The sequence below is a fragment of the Jaculus jaculus genome, chromosome 4 (genome assembly GCF_020740685.1).
Source record: "Jaculus jaculus isolate mJacJac1 chromosome 4, mJacJac1.mat.Y.cur, whole genome shotgun sequence".
NCBI lineage: Eukaryota > Metazoa > Chordata > Mammalia > Rodentia > Dipodidae > Jaculus > Jaculus jaculus.
In genome coordinates, this window is record NC_059105.1 from 52,515,179 (window position 1) to 52,540,341 (window position 25,163).

General features: G+C 39.0%; 1 pseudogene; it reads right to left on the reverse strand.

Moving 5' to 3' along the window:
• Positions 1-254: 254 nt before the first annotated feature.
• Positions 255-1,327, reverse strand: LOC101600442 (annotated as a pseudogene).
• Between the last annotated feature and the right edge of the window lie 23,836 nt (positions 1,328-25,163).

Here is a 25,163-nt window from a genome sequence, read left to right on the forward strand (position 1 = left end):
ACAACATGTCCTCCTTATTGAGGAAAGGCTGAGATAAGGCTTGAGCCCCTCACGTTCTGGTTCATTCAAATGTAACTAAAAACCCCTTCAGTCAGTGGGAGGCAGGCTTGCCAACGAATGCAAGCATCATAAAAAAAAAAAAGTGCATTAATAGAAGTAACTGGACCAGGACGAGATGACATCTCCTCCAATGATGTCATAGCCATTGGTGGCAACAGGGTGGGGTGGTATGGGACTGGTCATGCTGCCATGTATCAGGAATAATGACTGCAGAGGGCCGGGAGGCATGCAGAGTGCTGTTCTGGAAACGGTGTCGTCGAGAAGCAATATATTTTGCATAACTGCTTGTCACCTTCTGACTTTGGGTACCTGGTGAGTTTGATTGATTTTCTGAATGCACTGGTAATTGGAGCCTTAAAGCCACATTTCCTGAGCAAGACATCTGTTGTCTGGATCTGATTCAAGTCTTGCTTCTTAGCAACCTCAGGTAAGTATGTGGCTGTATGTTTGACACCATTGTCATTCAGATTGATGAAGTCAGTCTCAATCCCATGGACCCCTACCTCCCAGTCCAGGGCATCATTGGCATCTTCACAGTTAGTAAGGGGGGGGGGGGTGACAAAGCAGAAGATTAGGCCTCCCTAAGGTCAGGGGGAAAATGTGCTGTCCTCAAGTGCACTGGTTAGCTTGTACTCCGAGTCCTGAATGAAGATTCATGGCTGAGAAGGTCCAATGCAGCCGTACAGCCACTTGGCCCGCCCTGTCTTCCAGATCACAAAAAGTGGATAGGGGTCATCAATGAATCTAAGAAGTCCTGCTATGGGAAGCCATAGAGGTGACAGAAGAGTATGTCAAATCAATAACAGCATGTCTCTGCTGTCACCACTAGATTATTAGTGGTGCTGGCAGTTCCACTGGACCAGGGGAGAGGGCTCAGCCCTCCAGATGCAGGATTCATTCTTGCGGTGGGACAGTTTCCAAATCCCAGAGTTAATTAAGTCTGATACATTCTCCTGTCCACTGTTTCTGTCCACATAATGGTGGTTTGGAAGCTGTCCTGAACTCGAGCCGGGGACAGTTGTGGACTGGTCGTGTGACTGTGCATTCCACTTCCAGATAATTTGGGCTTCTTGACCCCACAACTGTCAGCTGCCAACTTGGACTCCAGTGGAGGAACACAACGTCTTTTTCCCATCCTGCCTTTGTGCTTGTGGGTCTGGAAGGCTGCAGAATCTGAAAGAAGAAAGTTTGTAATCCTAGGGGAAGGGCTACAATGGAGAAGGGGAACTACTTTGTCTCTGGAATGAATCTTCTTCCTTCTAATTCGATCCTTACTTCCTGTACCTTTCCTCCTGGCCCAGATGCTGTGGGGACTGACAGGAACTCTGGTGCTCGGTCTCTTCTTCCTCCAGCTTCATGAAGCCATATGAGCCCAATTTTTAATTAGTCACCATGCGGGCCTCATGGCGCAGGCCTTTAATCCCAGCACTCTGGATGCAGAGGAAGGAGAATTGCCAGGAGGTTGACACCACTCTGAGATGACAGTGAATTCTGGGTCAGCCTGAGCTAGTGCAAGACCCTACTTTGAAAAACAAACAAACAACAAAAAAAAAATAGTCACCACTATTATTTTTAATATTTCATTTAAATTCATTACTTACGTAATTGATCTATAGGTTAATCAACATATTTGCAGTACATTATTGCACAAGTTAACTCATGTCTTTGATTCTTGGATCTTACTCTGTGTTGTTTGTCCATCCTTCTCTCTTAAAGGGCATCCTTTTGACGTTTCAGTAAGATTCTGAGAGTAACATGACCTATTGATATCTGTAGTCTTAATGTTTCTGAGTACATTTTTCTTCTCCTGCCCTAATGAATTGTTACTTGGTACTTGTTACTTGCCTTGAGGTTAAAACAAGAACATTAAAGACCACAAGTGCAAATGCACTGATTCATTATCCAGCTTCTATCACCCGCTCTGGAAAATAATTACTAAAAGAAGTCTGTGAAGGCAATGCAACTATATTCACTCCATCTTAATCCAATGTGAACGTCTGTAGGATATTGCTATTCATTAAAAAAGTTTGATTTCTCCTCACACCACCATACACAACATAGAAAAAAAATGTAATATTCTCCCTCTCTGAAGCCAAAGAGGAAAGGGAGGGAGGGAGGGAGAGAGGGAGGGAGGGAGGGAGGGAGGAAGAAAGAAAGAAAGAAAGGAAGAAAGAAAGAAAGAAAGAAAGAAAGAAAGAAAGAAAGAAAGATGAATACTAGATTTATCAAAACTATTATTCATCTCTGAGTCAGCTATGATTATCTTTCAGCCAAGCTCTTTATTTGTCCAGAACAGCTCAATGTGGAAACAGCAGGATCCTCCTGTTAAGAGAAGAAGCAGCTGACATTTCCACTATTTGCCTTCAAGGAGCTTTTCAGACTCTCCCCCGACTTGTCAGTGTGCCCATGAAGCTTTGGGATACTAAGTATAGCAAGAGCTAAAGAGAAAGGAAAGGCTTATAGCAAAAGACAAAATTCCAATCACAGACAACATATGGGAGAGACATTGGCCAGACTTAGAAGAATTAATGTGTTATAAAAGCCAGCATCCTTTTGTAAAGCTGCTACTGTAAAAACAAAAAGGTAGTCTCAGCCAAGAGATATACAGAGAAGTCTCTAAAAGACCATTGTGAGTAATAACTGAAAATAAAGTTTTAATGCTTCAATGACTTCTTAATATAACCCCAATATATATAGAGTTACAAATTTCTCTTTTTGTTACCAATGCTAGCACCCAGGTTAATTCATTAAGCCAGGGTTATGGATCATGAAGTCAATATCAATACTGGTTTTGGGCTTTCAATTTACCTAGAATAACTTTACAAGACAATATTTTGGAGGAGTTCTTTAGACTGGTTATAATATAGGGAGTCCTCATTTCATACCATTATTGCATTTCATACCATATCTAAGGATAGAGCCCACAGGTTCAGTATTCAGAAAAGTTCTACCTCCATTTTGATACTGAAACCCCAGTCTTCAGTCTTTAAGGCATGTTATTGCAGCCTTACTACCACATAGAATCCCATGACTTCAGCTACTATGGCATTAACTTGAAATGTTCTCATTTTTGTCACTTAAATAATTTTCTTCTTTATATTGAGAAAACTGTTTTCTATCATTCTAAGTAGTATGAAATCAAGATAACAAATGTTAAGGTGTAATTTTATCAGTTAATGCTGCAAATCCTTCTCAGACATGATAAAAAAACACTATGTAAATAGAATATTATTCTCATTTATTCTTCTTAGTGGTATATTATTGAAATGTTTTCAATTTTTAAGCTCTGAGGCAATATTCTTTAAAAAAAAAGACAAGAATTAGATTTATTTTTCCTCTTTGTTCCAAGTCACCATCATATATTTAGAACTGTGATCCTTAATTTTCAGATCACTTTCTGATCACTGACCAGCAAAGAACAAGTCTAAACGTCAAAGCACATGTGAGAAAATAGCTTCTTTACCTCCATCCAGGCTGCTAAAAGCTGGATTTTTTTATGCTATAGGTAGACATGTGAGCACTCCAGCTACAAGATGATACTTGCGATTAGGCTCTCGCCACTCCTAACTTCATTTCTATTATTTTAAAATGACAAATAACAATTTTACATGTTTATGAGGCACCTGTGCTTGTTTTGAATGACTGTTAAAAACATTTTTATTAGATATGGAAATATTTAGTATATAAACAGCACAGGTTGGGAGCATCCTTCCCCTTCTCCCTGCCCCTTTTCTGAAGAGACCTTCCTCATTGGGGATGCAGGTCAACACCATGGGGATTGAGGATCATGTATTATGAGGGGTAGGCAATATCACTGTGCAAAATGTCCCAACTTATGGCTCTAACGTTCTTTCTGCCCTGCCCCAGCCAGCGGGGAGTTGAACAAGGACTCAAGGAGAAGTTAACCTGGGTGGGAAAAGGCAAACAGACACAAGAAGGGGAACATGCTAGGTGTTTGTTAAGGCCTCGAGAGTTTATTCTTACATGTAGATTTATATTGGGTTGTAGGGGAAAGGGGATGTGGTCAGGGCAAGGACTTGTAGGGGGAAGGAGACATGTTCAGGGCAAGGAGTTGTAGGGGGAAGGGGACGTGGTTAGGGCAAAGATCACAGTGTTACTGGTTAAACCGCAATGCCTTTGTTTCTTCATCAGCTACCAGCAGGATGGGGGAGTTTCAGCCAGGTGTACAATCCCATTCATTGTTTCTGGTAGTTGAATATTAGGTGAGGAAGTAGAAACTTAACTTGCTATATGGCGGTTTCTGTTAACATGGCTGAGGTTTGGTTCATAGCTCCCAACACTGCCATCACTTCTGCAAAATTCCTTGAGGCATGCTAGCTAGGAGCATTTTAAGTCTATTTCAGTGATTGGCACTTAGAAGCCTCTGGGTCTCTGGTTTGGTAGGTGTCATTATCTGGATATAATTCTGACTTGTTTCCCAGTTCCAGATGGTTTCCTTTCCACTGAGCAGATCTGTGTAGCCAATCAAAGAGCAGTTGGTTATCCACTAGGGCTGTGTGCCATTATTGCACTATTTCACTTGTATAAGCATCATGTCAGGTTGTTTGCTTCTGAGTCACTTAGACTTTGAGTTGCTTGGGCAGATATTGGCCACTTTCCCCCAGTAGCTCTGTAGCAATCTTTTAAAGCAAATTCTAGAAAATAACATGGCATTCAGGCATTTAGAACACATTGTTAGTCAGAAAATACTAATGAGGCTAAGCAGCTATCTCAGTTGGAAAGCGTTTGCTTGCTGGCATAAATACCTGAGGTTGGTCCCTAGTGGCCACATGGCAGGCACACCAGTCATCTCAGCAGAGGTATATCAGTCAGTAGGACCTATAGATGAGCTAGGCTAGCCTAACCTGAGGATGACATCAAATGTTGTCCTCTGATCTCCACAAACATATGCACATACGTGCATGTACACAGGTGAACACACAAGTACAACCACACATGTGCACAACAAACATACATACAAACACACATATACAGATATTAAAATACCACATGAAACCCTATAAATGTACACATACATGCATGAGATAAATTACACCAGGCTTCAAGTATACCCTAATTCTCTTGTCTAAAATACTGGGCCCCTGCTCTCTTCACTACCACTCACTGGATTTTCTTTATAGCCAAAAATAATGAGAAAAGCCAGGCATCGAAGCACATACCTTTAACTCTAGCACTTGGGGGGCAGAGTTAGGAGAATCACCATGAGTTCAAGGCCACTCTGAAATTGCATAGTGAATTACAGGTCAGCTTGGGCTAGAGTGAAACCCTACCTTGAGAAACAAAACAAAACAAAAAAAATAAGAGAAAATAGCAATAGTAGTTGCAGTCATATTCTGAACAAGATTTCAACTTCTGTTATTTCATCATTGGACCCCCTCCACATAGAGTTTGGCAAGAATCCTCCAAAATCAATAGAGAGTCATAGAATAACAAATTTGGTTCATCTGACTCAAGCCTTTTAAGACTTAAAGTGGGTCTTAATCTACATTTCCAAGAGATGAATTCAGGTATAGAGTATTGTGAATCTTCTATTATAGCTTATTTCACTTTCTTTAAAATTTTTTAAAAATTTTTTTGTTTATTTTTATTTATTTATTTGAAAGTGACAGAGAGAAAGGCAGAGAGAGAGAAAATGGGTGCGCCAGGGCCTCCAGCCACTGCAGATGAACTCCAGATGTGTGTGCCCCCTTGTTCATCTGACTAACATGGGTCCTGAGGAATCGAGCCCCGAACCGGGGCCCTTAGGCTTCACAGGCAAGCGCTTAGCTGCTAAGCCACCTCTCCAGCCCTTTTTAAAACTTTTAGCTGCAGGGGAGACAGATAAGGGGAAAAAAGAGAAAGATGAGCATTTTAAATAAAGACTCAGATTGAAAAAATTGTTTTTATAGTGCAAATTTAGAAACAATTTCAAAACAAAGGATCATGTGATCCATGTGAGCCTTTCTAAGGAATGCATAGTCAATAAAGTGTTCAAATCCTATTTCTAAAGTTCAAATTATTTAATTTATTTTTATTAGTTCTGGACATATTTAGTATGTAAACAACATGTGTTAGTGCCATCCTTTTCTCATCCCTGCCCTTTTCCAAAGGGGCCCTCCTCATTGGGGATGCAGATTATCCCATGGGGATGTGGGTCATGCATTGTGGGGGCAGCCATCAGTTATAGGGAAGAGACAATGTCTCTTTGCATAATGTCCCAACTTGTGGCTGTACCTTTCTTTCCGCCCCCTTTTCCACAAAATTCCTCCAGCCATATTGGGTGTGTTTTAAGCCTACTTCAGTGATGAGCACTAATCTTGGGCTATAAGAGGATCTACATCCATTAAATTCTCTCTAACTTAATAGTGATTATCCCACTTAAGCTGTGCTGACTTCAATCTCCTTTGGACAGTCTGCTTCAGTTTTTTGGATGGAAATGGGACCTGAGGAGAGAAAAGACCCATCACACTTCACCGTGGTCATAGCTGAAACCATAGAGTCACTGGGGAAATGAGCAAGAGTGCTGCTTTCTCGGTGAACCTGATATCACCACAATGGTAAAGGAGATAGACACTGGGGACAATCAACACCTACCAAACTAGAGATCCTGAGGCTCCCAAAGCATGAATTTTAATGATTTTATTTATTAGAATTTCTGTTTTAGTATTCCATTTCTAAGTTCAAAATACTACAATCCTCAAAAGTTAGAAACCTTCACTTTCTAACTTCAAGGATAAGTGCTCAAAATAATTGATTCATCATTCTTAGGTAAAAGCTCATGTTCTTTACTTCTAGTCTCTGGGTTGTTAGAAAGCCAATGGTCTTAATATGTTTGTGTGTGGTGGCTTGAATTCAGGTGTCCCCCATAAACTTAGGTGTTCTGAATGCTAGGTTCCCAAATGATGAGGATTTGGGAACTAATATCTCTTGAAGGCAATGTTATTGTTGGGGGCAGGCTTATGGGTATTATAGCCAGTGTCTCCTTGCCAGCGTTTTGGCACAGTCTCCTGTTCCTATTGTCCATTTTATGTGGGCCAGGGAGTGATGTCCTCCCTCTGTTCATGCTATCATTTTCTCTGCCATTGTGGAGCTTCCCCTAGAGTGTGTAAGCCAAAATAATCCTCTTTTCCCACAACCTCCTCTTGGTTGGGTGATTTCTACCAGCAATGTGAACCTGACTACAACAGTAACATGGTACCAAAGAGTACGATTGCTTCTAGACACCTGAGTGTGTGGCTTTGGCCTTTTGGAGCTGATTTTCAAGAGGAATATGGAAGGATTTGAAACCTTGGCCTAAGAGATGACTTGCAGTCCTGTAAGTACAACTTGATGGACTATTCTGGTCAGAGTTAAAAGACCTGAATGCAGTAAGAACTATGGACTGTGAGGTTTGGCTTATGAGGGTGAGAAAGAGTTTGGCTTGGACTGGACTAGCAGTTTGTGTGAGAAAACTGAGAAGTTGTGCAGTGTTGCTTTGCATAGAAATGAACTGGTGTGAAAAGAGGGATAAGGCACAGAAAAAAAAAAATTCTTTAAGCCAGGTGTGATGGCACATGCCTTTAATCCCAGCACTTGGGAGGCAGAGGTAGGAGGATTGCTATGAGTTTGAGGCCACCCTGAGACTACATGTTGAATTCCAGGTCAGCCTGAGCTAAAGTGAAACCCTACCTTGGAAAAAAAAAAAAAATCTTTGGGTGAACTGCTGAACTGCTGCCTATTCAACTGTAATTGAGAGATTACAACCTTTGAGACTGGGCTAACTGACCTGCACTGGGACAACAGGAAGAATGTAGGCTCTTTTTAAGGGGACTGAGTGCTCAAGTGTCCTGTTCTTCCAATTCTGCATTATTCCCCCCTGGATTAATAAATTGGCACCCTACCTGGTATTTTGGAGTATAAGAAATGCAGGAAAGAGGGGGCCATTGAGTTTGCAACACAGTCTTGTGTTTCGGAAATGGCCATGTTTGCTGGATGCCTGCATGGAAACCCCATGAGGCCATGAGGATGAACCGTGGATTGCAGTGGAGAACCATGGAGATGCTGGCACCATGAGACAACTACTAAAGAAAGCTACTAGCCCCACATGAAGTTTTCCAGAATTATGAGTACCTTAGCTAGAAGGGTGGAATTGGAATATGAGAGACTTGTTGCTGGTTAGAATTATCGGACTTGGAGATTTGTCATTGACTAGAGTTGTTGGACTTGGAGCAACAAAGTTTGATGTTTGCCCTGTTTAAATCTTGTATTGGTTGAATATTTCTTTGTTGTGCCCAATGCCATCTTTTGCAGTGTGAATGTTTATTCTGTGCCATTGTGGGGTTTTGAGGTGATTTTTTTTTGTGTTATGGTTCAGTTAAAAGACCTGGGATTATGGGGATGTATGAACATCATTGGAATTGATAAGTTGGATGAATGTATTGCATTTTACATTACGTATGGTTGTTAGTTTATGGGGGCCAAGTGCAGAATGTGGAGGTGTGATTCAGGTGTCCCCATAAACTTAAGTGTTCTGAATGCTAGGATTCCAGCTGATGGAGATTTGGGAATTAATGTCTCTTGGAGGTAGTGTTATGGGTTGGCTTGTAGGTATTTTGGCCAGTGTCTCCTTGACAGTGTTTTGGCACACTCTCTTGTTCCTATTGTCCACCTTATGTGGACCAGGGAATGATGTCCACCCTCTGTTCATGCCATCATTTCCCCCTGCCATCATGGAGCTTCCCCTCGAGCCTATAATCTAAAATAAACTTCTTTTGCCCACAAGCTGATCTTTGGTCAGGTAATCTCTATCTGGAAATACAAATCTGGCTACAGTATTGTATCACATGAAAGTATTGTAGTAAATCATTAATATCATTTTCTTAGTCGCATTAAGTGGGTGAAGAAACATGGTCAATCAGTACTATCAAATACTTCTGTCTTAATTTCAAGACATCACTTTCTATCAGCTCTTTTCTTTCTGCTGTAAGATGAAGGACATGTATAAGGAGGATGAGCATTGCGATTGAATTTGTTGCCACACAATGCATGTGTGTGACAGTCAGCTCTGCCAGTTCATTCTAATTTGCTCTAACACTCTTTTCTTCTAAGTACTTCTCCTCATGTCTTACTCTGTGGTCTTCTGATTCTATTGACAAATATTTCTTTTGCTTCTTCTTTGTTCTATCTTTTCCTATCCAATTTGCTATTCTGAAAGCTAAAGATAAGCATATTAAAGTGCTATACACATTAGTACATATTAAAGTACTAACATTTTCCCAACACATTCCTCTTTCATTAAAGAACATTACTGTCAGTGAATGATAAGATATTCAAGAATCAATTCATCTATAAATAAGATCATGTTCAATTACTTTTCCCTGGGTTTGTGTGTGTGTGTGTGTGTGTGTGTGTGTGTCATTTAAGAAATGAACTTCCTCATAGGTTTTTAAGAATAAAACCTTCCAACGGTAATTAAAATATTTTTATTAAAACATACATATTAACTAGATGTATTCTATCTCCCTGCCAGAGAACTGCTATAATTCTGGAAGATGCAATGTGAGGTGCTGAGGGAGAAAAGTCATCTATAATCTGAATAAGCAGTGAAAATTGACCATCCAGGCAGGATGTACCAATGAGTTCAATAGTGGCACATACGTTATGGGGGTTTCAACTGCTCTCTGATTGGACAAGATGTCCTAACTCAGTGGGAAAGGATTCACATTTGCCCCTGAGAATTGAGTCAAAATCCATAGCCTGAAAGCGCATAGAACCCAGAAGGAGGCTTCTACTGTTCTTTGGCTAAGCAAAGAGGCTATCGATGCCATGAAGCTGTCTTCCAAGTGTGTTCATGTGTAAACCCTTTGATTAATGCTTCTATCACTTTTGGTTTGAAAACCAAATTTTTACAGTGTGTGGCAAATACTAGGGTGGGCCAAGACTCATAAAAATGACAAGAAAAACAAAAGCCTAAGTCTTTACACTGGAGGAGTCATCTCTATCACCCCCACCAGGACTCAGGGACCATTGCAGAGGTAGTCGTGGGAAGAATATAAGTGCAGTTCTCATGCTCACAGAGATGGTTTAAACACTGAGGTGACGCAAAACTCATCCAAGTAGAAAATAAGACACTGCCAAGAGCTTAAGCTGAAGTATATTTCTATAGTGCCCTGCAAGACTCAGGGAACATCAGAGAAGGATGGAGAGCATGAAAGAGCCACAGGGCACTAAAAATACTTTAAGGTACTGTCCTCCAGACAAGAACTGACTGGTATATTTATAACCGCACAATGTTACCAATACCCACCCAAGACAAACACAGTTCTGAGCCCATCAACATTTTGATATGGAAAGGGAAGGGGGTAAAAAGGAAGGAAAACAACATAACAGAGGAAGGACTACCTTGGCAGAGGAGAGTTCTTAGGACATGGGAGGGTGGAAAAGAAGGGAACAAAAAAAGATAAAGGTGGGCTGGAGAGATGGCTTAGCAGTTAAGTGCTTGCCTGTGAAGCCGAAGGACCCCAGTTCAAGGCTCAATTCCCCAGGACCCACGTAAGCCAGATGCACAAGGTGGCGCATGCATCTGGAGTTCGTTTGCAGTGGCTGGAAGCCCTGTTGCACCCATTCTCTTTCTCTCTCTGTCACTCTCAAATAAATAAATATATAAAAATAAAGGTTATCCCATTTGTCTGGTGCTAACTTTACTCTCTGTTGGAGAATCTGGTTCTCTTTTTCAGATAGATGCAGATCCTAAGGAGAAAACCAATCCATCATACCTCAAAAGGGCGCCAGCTGAAACTAAGAATAATTGGCAAAACAAGCAAGTGTTCTGTATTCTTGGTGAACTGGGTACCACCAGCACAAGAGTGAAGGAGATCAACACAGAGAACAATCGACTCCTACTAAATCAGATATCCAGAGACAGAGAGGCTCCCAACACCTCATCACTGAAGCAGACCAAAAATGAACCCAACACGGCTCAGGGAAATTTTGTGAAAGAGGGCACAGAAAGAATGTCAGAGCCATACGTTGGGTCATGATACACAGAGACATGCAGAGACATTTCTCCTACCCATAACTGAGCTAACTCCACAATTCATGACCCATATACCTCAACAAGGAGGGGCCAGGGGGAGGGGGTAAGACATGGACGAGCCTAGCAATGGTACCAACTTGACTGTATTCACTGAGTACAAAACTAATTAATAAAAAAATTAATTAATTAAAAACAAAAAATAAAAAAGATAAAGGAATGGGCATACTATCAATATATGCTTATATATTAAGGTTCTCAATAAAAATATACACAGTGGCTTTCCATGCTACTTTCTGAAGAGTCATTTCAGTTCAGATTTTTTTTTTTTTTTACTATGGATAAGTAAGTAATAGCCTGGTAAATTATGCAGAAGAACACAAGCATGTATAGGAGTGGACGTTTTTCTATGACAATGCCATTCATTGGCAACTCATCATACCCCATGCTATTAGCAAACCATAGAATATCTCAGTTTCCGAACCAATCAACTTCATTTGTACCTAAAATTAATAAAGGGGAAAGCAGAACCTCAGCTAGGGCACTTTCCCATGGTCACACAGTAGTACCTAAGTATGAAACAAAAGTCTATTGGTTTCTAAAGACAGTGCTCCTGATTTCCTGGCAAACCATCAATCATGTAGAAAATGGAGACAGAACTATTATAAAAAAACAAAAGGGAGGAGGTAGGGCACATTTATATTATCTTTAGAATGACAAAAATCTAAAACATAAAGTAAAAGCTCCCCAAAATCCCATCAAAATAGCATACCTTTAAATTCACAGCAAATAGCAAACAAAATTTGCACATACTAGAGCATAAATAACATTTAGAGTTTTATAACATTCTATATGACATTATAAAATTATCATTTTCATAATTGGTAAACAACATTTGCTCATGTGAAGCAGAATAGTTAAATAATTCACTAAATTTTTAGGACTGTAACTTATAATAATGAGTTTTCTTTACTCCTTGCATGTGATTTCAAAGTTAGTTTGGCAACTTTTAAGTTTAAATTTTTAATTGTAAATGATATAGAAATTCTGATCAAATGGTATATTTAATTTTGTATTTTCTAGACTTTTATATGCTTTTTAAGAAAAGCAAGATGCCAGTAACTTTATTAGGATATAACTGCAGAAATGTCCTGTCCATGGGTGATACTAACATATCCAAACAAGACTGATTCGTTATCACTTAAAATACACAAACTAGTGAGAAGGAACATTTCCTATATATATTTATTTAACCATAATCTAAGGGACTCCTTGTTTGTGTGGCATTGAAATTGAAACCATTTACTGAACCTCAGAGTAACAATAGAAAGAATGGGACTCTTCCTTTAGAGATAATTTTCTCCCGCCAGGAAATGAAATGTTTCTTCTGGCAGCAAGCGAGGCACATGGAGAAATGTAGGCTCACACGTATACCTCTTCAAAGCTAATCACAAATCAGGGTTACCCCAGGTTCAAGCCAAAGGAAGAGGCAGCCTCCCTCCTATATATTATTTGAGCATTTAAGCCAATTTAGAATCATATGCTTGCACATTTAGCAGGGTTTTGTGAAAGTCTTAAATGCAATAAATTATAACAGCAATAGTACTAAAAAAGGGCAGAGAAGAGTACATTTAAAGATTTCCCAGGCGTGGTGGCACATGTCTTTAATCCCAGCACTCAGAAGGCAGAGGTAGGAGGATTATAGGATCACCGTAAGTTCAGTGCCACCCTGATACTACATTACATATTGAATTCCATATCAGCCTGACCTACAGTGAAACCCAACCTGAAAAAAAAATTCTCCCAGAATGAGAAAACCAGTAGGTGAAAAATAAAAGTTAGTCACTAGTTGCAATGTCAAGTTCTATAACACTTCAGGGCCTTACTTTCTCCAACTGTATAAAGATAATACATGTGAGATTGTCCCATGAATTACTGCTCTACAAACACACAATGAGATGATCATTCATGTGCATAAGCAGAAGAAAGGCATGGATAAAATTCATTCAGATGAATACATGGAGAGGAAGCACATTACAGAAAATTCTCCTGTCTACTCAGAAGCAATACTAGTAAACAATATCTCCTTAATGTGTAATTCAGAGCCTCTCATCTATTAACTGGGGAATAAGCAAAGCATGACCATCACTACAGAGACATCTAGTGTTCAAAACAAGAACAAAATCAGCACTCTTTAACTGAAAGGATGAAATAGTCCATGTTGAAAAAAAAAAATAGCACAAATATTTAACCAACATTACAACAATATCCCTACATACTTTCAGAGGCTCCAGGAATTCAAATCTTTTTAATCTGAATTTTAAAATCATAAGCAGAATTTAAAACTATATTTAATTTATTTATTTGAGAGAGAGGAAGAGGCAGATAGAGAGAACTAAAGAATGGGCACTCCAGAACCTCCAGCCATTGCAAACGAACTCCAGATGAAAGCCCGCCCTTGTGCACCTGGCTTACATGGGTCCTGGGGAGTCCAATCAGAGTCCTTTGGCTTTGCAGGCAAAAGCTTTAAGTGCTAAGCCATTTTCCCAGCCCCAAATGTTTTTTTTTAATATATTTTTATTTATTTAAGAGAGGGAGAAGCGGGGGGAATGGGTGTGCCAGGAACTCTAGCCACTAACTCCAGGTGCATGTGTCACCATGAGCATCTGGCTCATGTGGGACATGGAGAATCAAACCTGGGTCTTTAGACTTTGCAGGCACGTGTCTTAACTGCTAAGCCATCTCTCCAGCCCTTTTTTGTTGTTATTGTTTGATCTCACTCTAGCCTAAGCTGACCTGGAATTCACTATCTAGTCTCAGTGGTGCTCTCTGTGGTGGTGGCGGAGACTTTAGGAGGTTGTATTTAGCTGGAGGAAGTGGGACACTGAGGGGCAGGCCTCAAGGCTTGTAGTTAGCCTCCACTTCCTGTCCCACCGCTTCTTGCTCCCCACTGAGATGTGAGAATATGAGGAGTCCAGGCTGCGTGCCTGTGCAGCCATGATTCCCACAAACCAGGATCCCAAACAAATCCTTGCTCCTTAAATTTGCTTTTTGTTTGGCATTTGGTCACAGTGACAAAGGAATACAAATATGACATATTAACAATAAATAATTGAGAAGGAAAAAAGTAGAATGAATTGAAATAGGAAGTGTATGTATGGCATAGGGAAGAGAGGATGCAATTTTGACAGGTATACTCCTAATTTCCCCAAAGAAGAAATAGAAAAATAGAATATAAACAATTTTTTGTTCATTTTTATTTATTTGAGAGTGACAGAGAGAGAAAGAGGCAAATAGAGAGAGAGAGAGAGAGAATGGGTGCTCCAGGGCCTCCAGCCACTGCAAACGAACTCCAGACGCGTGGGCCCCCTTGCGCATCTGGCTAACGTGGGTCCTGGGGAATCGAGCCTCGAACGAGGGTCCTTAGGCTTCACAGGCAAGCGCCTAAGCGCTAAGCCATCTCTCCAGCCCAAGAATATACTTTAAGAGGTTTGAGAAATTGCTCAGTGGTTAAGGCATTTGCCTGCAAAGCCTAACAATCCAGGTTCAATTCCCCAAGACCCACACAGTCAGATATGGTGGTGGCACATGCATATGGAGTTTACTGCAGCTGGAGACTCATGTGCTCTCTCACTCTTTCTCTTTTCTGTCTATGCTTGCAAGTAAATGATTTTAAAATGTTTTGAAAACGTAAGAATGTAATTTAATGTAATCTTTAATACAGACATTAGTTCTTTCTCCTCTCATTGTAAGAACCAATTGGTAGACATATTTTTAATTTTTGTTTTTAAAAATCATGTTTATTTATTTATTTGAAACAGAGAGAAAGAAGCAGAGAAAGTGAGTGAGGATAGGTTTGTCAGGACCTCCTGTCTCTGTAGCTCCAGACATGTGCTAATTGTGCATCTAGCTTTACATGGGTACTGGGGAATTGAACCTAGGTTGTCAGTGTTTGCAAAAGTGTCTTAACTACTACACCATCTCTCCAGCCCATGGAAGACATGTTTTTAGATTCAATGTCTTAAGTTTTTATTTGAAATAAGTTAAGTAGTTGAAAGCAACTATGTTTATGTGCAAAATGGGAATTTTTCATACTTTAAAGTCTTTACATCACATTTTGCTATTTCTTTTTGTTTCAATTTATACTGTCACAAAGATTCCATAATTGGTTTTCAGTGACATAGTAACAAGAAATTTAGAGACGCTCATGATTAGCCAGGGTTCTCTACAGGAATGGAAAGCCTCAGGAAATACCCTCATAGATACACAGAAGGGTGTATTGCACTTGTACTAGAATCTCTAAATCCAATCAGGTTGACAACCGAGATTAGTCATCATACTCTTCCTTTTATTGACAAAGTCCATGGATGTCTAACAGCACATGAATAGAATCAGAGACAATTTAGCTTGTTCCATGAATTCTAATAATCATCCCTACATCTTTGCAATATAAAACACAAGGATAAAGAAACTTTCCAAAAGGGGCCTTGTGTATTTTTGTTTGTTTGTTGCTTAGTTGTTTTTAAGTAAGTACCAGGTTAATGGTGTTCAGAAACTTTTAGAAACAATTTCTGAGAACAGGCATGATTGTTCCTGATGTACATAATCAGTATTGTAATCCCAGAACAGGCAAATCATTTTCATGAGATTTTAGACTGTTTATTTCTCTATAAAACACTTTGAAATGGTAATATGATCATTCTCTTTTGTTTGGCTTGTTTCTATGAAAAAGTTAGTTTTATTCATTGTATTTGTCCTACTTCATTATCTTTTTATTAGTACATGTCATATGTTAAACTTTATAGCTCTCTTAATTCTGAAAACTTAACAGTGCATGTAGTTGTGGCCTGCTAGTTAATGCAAAGAGGCATGAATTAATTCTTTTTATTTTTTTAAATTTTTGGGTTTTTTTTTTTTTTAGTTTATTTATTTGAGAGTGACAGACAGAGAAAGAGGCAGATAGATAGATAGAGAATGGGCATGCCAGGTCCTCTAGCCACTGTGAAGGAACTCCAGACATGTGCGCCCCTTTTGCATCTTGCTAACATGGGTCCTGGGGAGTCGAGCCTCAAACCGGGGTCCTTAGGCCTGACAGTCAAGTGCTTAACCACTAAGCCATCTCTCCAGCCCATGAATTAATTCTTATTTGGGAAACTTATTATAATTCTGCAATAAATTCCTATAAACTTCTAATAAAATCTAATCTCTGAACCAAACATTACTTATAAGCAAAATTTGTTCATGATGATCTGAGTTTTCTTTTATTGTGATAAAATTTATTAACATAACTCTAATAAACATTAGTAACATTCATGCACAAAACACTTATATACCTATTCTATTTTCTATATAACCAGAACAAGTCTTGAAATGTTCAGAAATTGATATAGATCCGCATTCTTTTTTTCCCATTATCCACAAAAACCATCATAATTGATTCAAAAGTTACTAATGGCTCCCATTTTCATGGTACCAATTTTTCACTGGACTTCAGACATTCAACAGTCATGTTAAGAATTCAAACTTCACAGTCAAAGTATATAATCATGCAATCAAATAATTGAGCTTTACTCTCTCCATTGAGTTGCATGCAGTGTGGCTTTTTTCAGCTTTCTGTCAGCTGGTATACATGGAGGAGATTTTCAGCTCAGCTCCAGCAGGATTTCTCTCAGTGACCTTGCAACCCAAGTATGTGGAGTCCTCAGCAATAGGGTCTTACCATCTATTCCTGGTGGGAAACAAAGGGCCTGTAATGTTTGGGGGGGCATCAGGGACCTCCAAGGCCAACAACTCACTGGAAGGTATCCCTTCCCTTGCACTGAAAATTTTCTAGTAACAATCTATGGATCCTGAGTGTTCCATTGTCCAAAACAGTAGGTTTCCGTATGATTTATTTATATCCTCTTAGATTTTGAGTAGCCCTCCCTCCATCTTTCCTTTACTCAATCTCTTCCCCTGACCTCACTCCACAGTGTACACTGCAAGCCTCATATTTGGCCAACCAGGCCAAATGTGCCAATGGGTACAATAGTGGCATGTCTGTTATGGGGGAAACCAACTGCCCTTTAATTGGAGTGTAGGCACACTCCATGGGAGGGAATACATCCCTTATACTGAAAACCTACAACAGAGGTAGTCATGACCCCAGGGGTATAACGTCTGCTGCTGTCTGGCTAAATGTATATACTATGCTTATCAAACTGCCCAGTAAGCACTTCTCTTAGTGTTCATACCCATATATTAATACTACTATCATTTTCATTAAAGAACTTTCTCTTTTCAGATGGCAGTGACTCTAGGATGACTCAGAAGGCATCACAGTGCTGAGAAAAAGTGACAGAGGAGTGCTCAGCACTGCAATATCTCTATCACACTTTCCAAGGTTCAGGGTACATTGCAGAAGAGGTGGCGGTGGCAGAAAGAATGTAAGAGACAAAGGAAGGGTAGGACTCCTTACAATGTGCTCCTCCAGACACAAAATGGCCTGGATATCCTTGACCTCACAGCATCTGACATTACCTACACAAAAGCATCATAATAGGAGGAAAAGGTGATGACATCAAAATAAAAGAGAGACTGATTGAGAGGGGAAGAGGATATGATGAAGAGTGGAGTTTCAAAGGAGAAAGTGGGGGAGGGAGGGTATTACCATGAGATATTGTTTACAATCATGGAAGTTGCTAATTATAAAAAAATAATAAAAATTTAAAAATAATTGAACTTCTTGTTTACTTTTTTTTTAAGATGTATGATGTAAGGATATATCAAGTGTAGGTACCATCTGTACCCTCCTTTCTACCCCCATTCCACAAGGGGCCCACCTCAGTGAGGTTGTTGATATTCCCCATGGGTTTGTGGATTATGCGTTGTAGGAGTAGCAGTTATGGGGGGTGGGCAGAAACAATGCCTCTGGGCATGACATCCCAACCTGTAGCTCTTTAAATCTTTCCAATCTCTCTTCACAAAATTCCATGAGCCTTGGTGGGTGTGTTTTAAGTCTACTTTACTGATGAGATCTCAGGAGTCTCTAGATCTCTATTTTGCTATGTGTTGAGTATTCTAAGGGTCTGTCTTCTTCATCCTGGCACTGATTGTCAGGTTCTCCATGCAAGTAGCATTCTTGCTCATCTCCCCAGTTCCTCTGTGTTTTTTTTCTGGGCCTTCACTGAGAACCAAGAGGTGGTTTATCTCCCCAGGTTTTGCTACCATTCTGGGTATGCACCCTTTGGAGCAACTCTTGTTCCCATTTCATTCTGTCATTGAGATAACCATGATCAGCTATTCCAATCCTTTCCTCTTCACCCAAAAGGAAACCCTACTTAAATTTAATACTTTTCACAGAAACATGCATATTCATATACACACATAAACACACAAAAGAACAGAGATCAGCATAAAATACGTGAAAAGTTTCAATACTCAGATGATGTTTCATTATTCTGAGCAAAAGGCTTACTTAGTGTCATTTTATCATTAGCTATTGCTGAGGAGGAGTCACTTGTGACACCCCTCTCTTTTCTATAACAGTGCATCTTGTTGTTACAAAATGATTAATTGTGGTTTTGCTCACTGCTGTGATAAGATCTTCTGTGTGACTTATACACACTACCCTCCAGAGCCTGATAATACCCCATGCACAGTGGAAGTGATTCCACCGGATTATCAGAAATATGCTTTGGAACTAACTTTATCTTTTTGACAGAATCTACCCAATCCCTGTATCAAGTTTCTCTGACTAAATCCATGCCAATTCAAAACAAATTCAATCCTACAAAGACTTTCCTAAAACAAAAGGCATTTGACCATAATATGGAAGACAATAATGAAAATGCATCTTGCATTTTTCTATCCTTGAGATGGTCTCTTATATGATTAAGGTGCTATGTGTTATTTAGAGGCAAAACTTTCCAGTCCATCAAGAAGCTTTGTCACAACTCACCTCATACTTGGATCCTTGAAGTTTTAGGTAAATTGGAAAAGTTGAATCTAAAAATATCTTATTGGTGATATTTTTAGGTTTGATGTCTGTGATAAAATTGTTTAGTACATATGTAGGTGTACATTTCCATCTACTCACTTCTAACTAATGATTATAAAAATAATCACAATTCTAAGAGAGCAGCATGAACAATCATTATGTAGAAACTCCTCTCTGAAAACGTTTTACAATTCTATGAGATAGATATAATCACCCTAGTATAGATGAGGGAATTGATAATGTGCGAATAAAGAAAACTTCACAACTACATACGGTTTTCCTGAATTCATTATTAATCTATTGTCCTCAAGCCAAACCAATGAGTAGTCTGCATTACTAGTTTCTTCAAATGAAATTGTTATTTAAAATATGGCATCAAGGCTGGAGAGATTGCTTAGTGGTTAAGGCTCTTTCTTGAGAAGTCTAAGGATCCATGTTCTGGTCTGCAGACCCTAGTTAGCCAGACAAAGGTGAAGCAGGTGCAAGGTCACACTTGCCCACTAGATTGCCCAAGTGTCTGGAGTTCAATTACAGTGGCTGAAGCCCTAGCCTGCCAATTCTCTCACTTGTTCACCCTCTCTCTAAAAAAAAATAAAAATATCACATCAGGGCTGGAGAGATGGCTTAGCGGTTAAGCGCTTGCCTGTGAAGCCTAAGGACCCCAGTTCGAGGCTCGGTTCCCCAGGTCCCACATTAGCCAGATGGCACAAGGGGGCGCATGCGTCTGGAGTCCGTTTGCAGAGGCTGGAAGCCCTGGCGTGCCCATTCTCTCTCTCTATCTGTCTTTCTCTCTGTGTCTGTCACTCTCAAATTAAAAAATAAAAAATTTAAAAAAATATCACATCAAAGATCTCATAGCTACAACCTAGCTTTTACTCTATATTCATAGGGGGTATCCAAAGTTGAAAAAAAAAAAGTCACAATGCCTACTGGAAAAGCTTGGCACTAAGTTAAGAGCTCCTAGGCTCAGAGACACAAAGTTACTGAAATTAAATAATGAAAGCCTGAACTAGTGAATTACATTTTATATCAAAGGCAACTTTAAGTCCACAAATAGGGTCACAGTGGAGCTAGTGCTGCATTCAGAGTCAGACCAGCTGTCTCAACTCCACCATCAAACCAGAAGACCTTACTTACAGAACTTACACTCCATTTCTTCAGGAGAGAGCAAAAACTAGTTCACATTTCCAGTGGTAATGAAGTTACACAAGGTACACGTTAGTTTTATGTTACTGGGATGAATCTCCAGACCAGACACAGTTATGGGAGGAAAGAAATTTATTTGAAGCTTACAAATCCAGGGAAGTTCCATAATGGTGGAAGAAGCTGACCCCCTTTCACAGGTGCATGCAGAGAGAAAAGCAGCCACCACCAGCACCATAAGTAAGCACACTCCAGGATACCTAGGCAGAGCTCAAGCACTCTACATATCTTTAGACTGGAATATTCTTTCCCAAACGTACCTTAGGGCTGGACCCTAGGATCCACCCACAGTGATATCAATTTATAAGCTTGCATACAACTCAATAGATTGGGGACCTCCATGCAAACTATCACAATACATAAAGTTACCAATGTGAAGTATGTGCTACAGGGTAAAAATCAGTTACTTCTCAATATGACTTTCAAAATTAAATGAAATAAGGCTAGAGAGATGGCTCCATGGTTAAGATGGGTAAGATGCTTGCCCAAACACCCTAACAATTGGAGTCATTCCCCAGTACCCACATAAAGCCAGATGCACAAGGTGCCATATGTACAGAGTTCATTTGCAGTGGCTGGAGGACTGGTACACCCATTCCCCCCCACTCTCTCCTAGGCATGGTGGCACACACTTTTATCCCAGCACTCCAGAGACTGACGTAGGAGGATTGCTATGAGTTTGTGGGCAGCCTGAGATGACATAGTGAATTCCAGATCAGGCTGGGGTAGAGCAAGACCCTACCTTGATAAATAAAATAAATAATATAATATAATATAGTATAGTATAATATAATATAATATAATATAATATAATATAATATAATATAATATATATCTGAAATTGAAACAATAAATTTTACAAAATGTTCATGATTTCTGGAAGGTCCACATATATATTTTTGACTCAGATATGAATATGAGCCAAAATTATGTTATGGGATATTCTCTTATGATATGCAAATTTAATCATACATTGTCACAGCTTTAACCCAAGGATGGCCACAGCCTCTGTGCTAGTAAATTATAAAGACAAACAATTCAGTGAGCTTTATGTATATAGACCTATACAAACAGACCATATGGTTTAAGCTTTAGAAATAACAGTCACTTGCATTAATGTGAATGTGTGATTATTTTGTCTCTGTTAGGCATCACCTTCAGAAAATTATTTAATGAAAACTCTTGACATGCTAAATGGTTTTCTGAATTAAACTTTTATCATTTCTACCTTTCAAAATAGAATATCCATCATAAATTATAAGTATCCTCTGAATCCTTTAGTCCATCCACCACAATAAGAGTGAACAAACCCGAGATGAGGTGACTTTCTGATTCTTGGGATTCTTGACCATTTCATCAAATAGATTCTTTCCTTTGAGATGATTGTTTTAAGTTTTCAAGTAATTATAGACCTATGCAATAGTGGAAAAGAGTATATAGAGAACCATGTACCTCTCACCCAACTTCCTTAAATGATTCATTATATTTAATGGAAGAACAGTGACAAAATCAGGAAACTGACTCTGATATAATGCCAGTACCATCAGCTAGGCCACACACATTAGTCAGCTTACCAGTACTACCTTCTTTCTCTCTCTTCCTCCTTCTCTCTCCCCCTCTCTTTCCCATTATTCAATATTGAATGTGTAGAAGATAGCTTATTTAAGGCAGCCAAGGATGTGCTGAGGGCTGAGGACACAGTGCTGATATATGACTATTTAATTTCTTAAAGTTTTCATGTTTTACACATGAACTTCTTCAGGTTTTAGCATATCTTTTCATCTTTGAATGATAAATCTTGAGCAAATAACTTGAATAAAGATTTTGAATGTTGTTTCCATTTGAAAATAAGGAAATTAGACATACATAATAGGACATTGTTCATATTATTTAAGGCCATCAGTTTATTATACATAGGAAAGCAATTAGATAACAACACATTCAGAAATGATTCTAATTTCAGAGAGATCCCTATGCTTCAGGGTTTTGTGGAAAACACTGTGCACTGGCTACTTGTGACCTGATATGTGAGTTTCACTTACGCAGTGTAAGAGAACAGATGTACTGTGAGTGCCCTTGCATGCTATACATGATATACTTGCTAGTTTCTCTTGTGAAGGGAACAGTTATGTTCTTAGGAGATTAAGTCAATGCACATTTGACTCCATAAATATCCAAGCTAGTTTTAGTAAGGCACCCTTTGGCAATAAAATACACATTGCCAAGCTAGAGGGATGTATTAGTGGTTAAGGTATTTGCCTGCAAAGCCAAAGAACCCAGGTTCAATTCCCCAGGACCCATGGTAGACAGATGCACAAGGGGACGCATGCATCTGGAGTTCATCTGCACTGGCTGGAGGTCCTGGCACGACCATTCTCTCTCTCTCTCTCTCTCTGTCTCTCTGTCTCTCTCTCTCTCTCTCCCTCTTTCTATGTCAAAGAAATAAATAAGTAAATAAAAATATTTTTTAAAATACACATTGCCTTCCTTGAACACAAGAAAATATTAAATATAATTTTGAGAAATGTATTTTCATAGATGGAATCCAAGGCTTGAATGATTCATTTTCTTATTTTATAATTATTAATAGAATTTCATAGATTTTCCTTTTCTAGATACACCTACATCTTAGATGAACAGGAAGAAATTTACTATGTAGTTTCTAAATAAATCAGCAGTCTAAGTAAAGAAAAATGCACATTTATAAATAACATATACACAATAAAAACGAGTCACTTGTTTTTATTTCAACTCCTTAACGATTTAAGCACTACAAAACCATCATAGTCAGAGTTTAGCAAATGTTGCAGCTAAACCTCAAAGGCATTGACCTAAAACCAACTACACATCATCCCATTAAACATACTTTGAACATAGCTAATAAAATTCCCTGAGCCATGATGGGTGAATTTTAAGTTTACTTCAGTGATTTTACTAGGATTTTTGTAGCAGACATACTTTTGTAAATACCCAGTTGAAAATGAATTAGGCAAATACATGCAAAAAGAAAGAAGGAAAATCCACACCTTTAAACAGAGGCAAAAAAAATTGAAACAAAAGTTTCAAGAAATATATTTTAATGAATTAAAATAAATTTAGCAAATCATTCAAGTATTTCACATGCTATTTAATGCAAAAATGGTTTCATAATGGACAACATTTTCACCATAATTTACAATTTAGAATGTAAGACTATTACCTTGAGTGTTTTATTAATTTAACTAAGCATAACTTAATGCTTAATTAATTAAATGCTAAATGAAATGTTTTCCTTTTGATAAGACTCTTATTTATTCCTCGACAACTTCATTGATTCCACAGATATCTTGTGTATGTATGTGTGTACTGTGCAGATGTGAACAAATGGGGTGTGAGTGACACAGCGTGCACGTGGAAGTCAAAGAACAACCTTGGGGTGTCAGTCCTTACTTTCCAGCTTGCTTGAGTCTCCCTTACTTCCTTCAGCTTTGGAATTTTCCTGATTCTGCTTTGCATGGCCAGAGGCACATTGAGATTTCACATGCATATACTACTTGCATCTAGCTTTGCATTCGTTCTGGAGTTCTAAACCCTGGTCATCAGGCTTGCACAGAAAGTGCTTTGAACCAGTAGTCCATCTCTTTAGCCCCAATTCAATAAATATTTACTAGATATATGTGCTCATTACTGTATTAATTTTGAGGATAAAATGATAAGAAGGAAATCGGAATATTCCTTCAAGAAAATGTTAAGCTAGTGGAAGCAGATAAATGAAGAAAACAAAAAATCACAATATAGTATTTGCATTGAAATAAGCATTTGTTTTAATTTGGTCCTTCCATTTTATCACTTATTTTGCATTTGAGATTTTAAAGGGCCTTTTTTTGATTTTAAGAAACTTTAAGACTGTTTAGGACTGTACATATTTATGCTTTTTATTTTATCAAATACTGTTTTGCCCTTTATCTGCTAACATTCTATCTTAATATCAACAAGATAGAATCCCTTTTCTGCAATCCAATCCTCCCCACTCCACATCACCAACTTTTTTTTTTTCTGTATTTGCTGGCATTTTTTTTATCAGTTTTTATTAGTTTTGTACTCAGTGAATACAGTAAAGTTGGTACCATTGTTAGCCTCCTCCCTGTCCTCCCCCTCCTCAGGGAGACCCTTCTTGTTGGGGCATATGGGTCATGCATTGTAGGGCTAGCCTTCAGTTATGGGTAGGAGGAAATGTCGCTGTATATCATGACCCAAGGTGTGGCTCTAACATTCTTTCTGCCCCGTCTTCCACAAATTTCCCTGAGACAGACCAAATGGTTGAACCTTCACCAAGCCATTAGAGGGAACACCTGAGTCACAAGGCCCTGGAGAGGGTACAATGAAGACTGACCTTAATCTTCTCCTGTTTCTGTTTCTCTCCCCCTCCCTTTCTCTCTCTCTCTCCCCCTCCATCTCTCTCTCCCTCCCTTTTCTCTCTCATTTCTCTATCTCTTTTATAATATTTATCTTTTTGCTTTCCTCTCTTCTTGTATGCTGACATGTAACTCCCAGTACCATAACATCTCCAAATTTTTGTCTTTCAAGTTATTTTAGTGCCCCAGCCAGCAGGGAGTTGAACAAGGACTCAAGGAGAAGCTAACTTGAATGGGGGGAGGCAAACAGAAACAAGAAGGAGACCAAGCTAGGTATTTGTCAAGGTCTCAAAGTTTATTTTTACACATAGGTTTTTATAGGGTTGTAGGGGGAAGGAGTCATAATCAGGCCAGAGATCACAGGGTTACTGGCTAAATGCAATTTTTTTGTTTCTTCATCAATTACCGGCATCACCAGGAGAGGCTATCACCCAGGTGTAACAGCTTCTTCTTTTCTGGTAATAGATCATTAGTTGAGGAAATAGAAACTTAACTTGCTATATGGCAGTTTCTGTCA